This window comes from Puma concolor, chromosome A1 (genome assembly GCF_028749965.1).
Source record: "Puma concolor isolate L17-30 chromosome A1, mPumCon1.1.hap2, whole genome shotgun sequence".
Lineage (NCBI taxonomy): Eukaryota > Metazoa > Chordata > Mammalia > Carnivora > Felidae > Puma > Puma concolor.
Window position 1 is genome coordinate 104,042,294 of NC_141667.1, and position 2,730 is coordinate 104,045,023.

General features: G+C 34.9%; 1 pseudogene; it reads right to left on the minus strand.

Moving 5' to 3' along the window:
- Nucleotides 1-277: 277 nt before the first annotated feature.
- On the minus strand, nucleotides 278-650 carry LOC112861531 (protein kish-A pseudogene; annotated as a pseudogene).
- Nucleotides 651-2,730: the final 2,080 nt, after the last annotated feature.

Sequence of the window (2,730 nt, forward strand, 5' to 3'; positions counted from 1 at the left end):
CTCATTCTGTAAAGATTTCTCATTTCCAAATCACAATGAAAGGAACTTGAGTACTTTATCAATTTTGTTTTCTATTATATGCCTTAGAGACATAAGATATAAATATAACCTCACTACAAACTGGTATCTGACACAACAGAATAACATTTGCAAAATGTAATGTTGTAGTGACAATAACGAGGCTGATTGCTACAGACATGTTAAACTCTGAGTATTAAATGCTTACATCTTATTTTTTCAGAACATTGATCCAACAACAAAAATAGACAACAGCAGCTGAAAATTTATCTCATTCAATGTTCTAAGATAAAAGAGCTAACCATTCATTCCATTATTTTCTGCAGATAAATCCTTTTTTCATACTGAAATCTGATGGCAATTAAATTATGATATTTTCCCAGGCTACTGTATGAAGAGGAAGCTGAAGGCCATCACTATACAGCATACTGCAACATAAAGACTCTTCTGTTCACCAATTCTGGAGCATTTCCAAAATATACCCAACAATCCAGTTTTATTTCTGTCCAGGAGGCTGTGTGCCAAGGATGGGATATAAGCACAGGAATACGTAAGCAGCAAGATTACAGTCAACCGACTCTGAAAATTAAAAATGGCAGACATAGTGAGGCCGGCAAAGCCCCAGTCACATCCCCTTCAGAATATTTTGTTGAGAATTTCTTCATAATTTCCGTTATGTAATATATCCAAGATTGTACAAGCCAACTTTATAATGTATGACATCATAAAGCAACTAGACCTATCAGATCACTTTAAGAACACATTGCCCAAAAGTAGCAAACACACAGTCTTATCAAGTACACATGGAACATTCTCCAGAAGACACCATACATTAAGCTGTAAAATGAGCCTCAATAAATCAACAAGATTGAAAATAGATTATGTTCTCCAACTATAGTGGAATGAAATAGAAATTGATGACACAAGGAAATTTGAAGAATTCGTAAGTGCAGAAATTAAATAACACACTCTTAAATAACCAATGAGTCAAAAAAGAAATCACCACAAAGGAAATTAGAAAATAACTTAAGATGAGTGAAAATAAAAACACAGCATATAAAAATTTGTGGAATGGAGATAAAGCAGTGCTCAGAGGGAAATTTATAGCAGTAAATACCTATATTTTTTTTTTAAATTTAATTTCAGATAAATAAATAATCTTCAATTGTAAGGAACTGAAAAAAGAAGAGCAAACTAAACCTAAAGCAAGAAGAAAGAGGAAATAATAGAGCAGAAGTTAGTGAAAGAGAATAGAAAGACAACAGAAAATCAATGAAACCAAAAGCTGCTTCTTTGAAAATATCAACAAATTGACAAATATTTACCTTGACTGACCAAGAAAAAAGAGAGAACTCAAATTTCTAAAATCAGGAATGAAACATGAACTATAAATTACCCAATTTTAAAAAATGAAACTATTATAAAGAAATACAATGAATGATTGTGTGAAACAAATTGTATAAAGGAAATGAAATGGACAATTCCCTAGAAACACTCTCACTACTGAAACTGACTCAAGAAAAAAAAATACACAATCTGAGTACACCCATAACAAGTAAAGAGATTGAATTAGTATCAGAAACTACCCACAAAGCCCAAGACCAAATGGCTTCAATGTTGAATTCTATCCTATGTTTAAAGAAGAATTAACATCAGTATTTCACAAACTCTTCCAAAAGTTTGCAGAGTAAAAAACCCTCCCCAACTAATCGTATGAGACCAGTCTTGTCCTGATACCAAAACCACAGTCATGGCACAAATACAAACAAACAAAAACAAAGCTAAAGACAACATCTCTTATGAATAGAAGTGCAAAAATCCAACAAAATACTAACAAACTGAATCCAGCAACATATAAAAGGGATTATGCACCATGACCAAGTGGGAGTCATTCCAAAAATGCAAGGTTGGTTTAATATCCGATAATCAACCAATGCCATACACTCTATTAACAGTAAAAACCTAAAACCACATGATTATGTCAATTGCTGCAGAAAAACATTTGACAAGGGGTGCCTGGGTGGCTCAGTCCGTTAAGTGTCCGACTTCCGCTGAGGTCATGATCTCACGGTCCCGTGAGTTCGAGCCCCGCGTCGGGCTCTGTGCTGACAGCTCGGAGCCTGGAGCCTGTTTCAGATTCTGTGTCTCCCTCTCTCTCTGACCCTCCCCTGTTCATGTTCTGTCTCTCTCTGTCTCAAAATAAAACGTTAAAAAAAAAAAAAAAAAACATTTGACAATGAGGGTGATGGATATATTTACAGCATAGACTGTGATTATGTTTCCATGTGTGTATACTTATCTCCAAATACACCAGGCTGTATGCATTAAATATGTACAGCTTTTTGTTAGTCAACATTACCTCAAGAAATTGAAAGCCAATTTCTCTTTCATGATAAAAAAAAAAAAAGACACTCAAGAAATAAAGATGGAAGGGAACCTCTTCAACCTGAGAAAGAGCATCTTTAAAAAAGCTACACAAACATCACACTTAATAGTGAAAGACTGAATGCTTTCCCCTACAATTAAGGAAAAAAGAGATGTCCACTCTGACCACTTCTTTTTTTTTTTACGTTTATTTTTATTTGTTTTGAGAGAGACAGTGTGTGCACGCGAGTGGGGTAGGGGCAGAGAGAAAGAGAGAGAGAATCCCAAGCAGACTTTGCTCTGTCAGCACAGAGCCCTACACAGGGCTCCATAGCATGAACTGTGAGA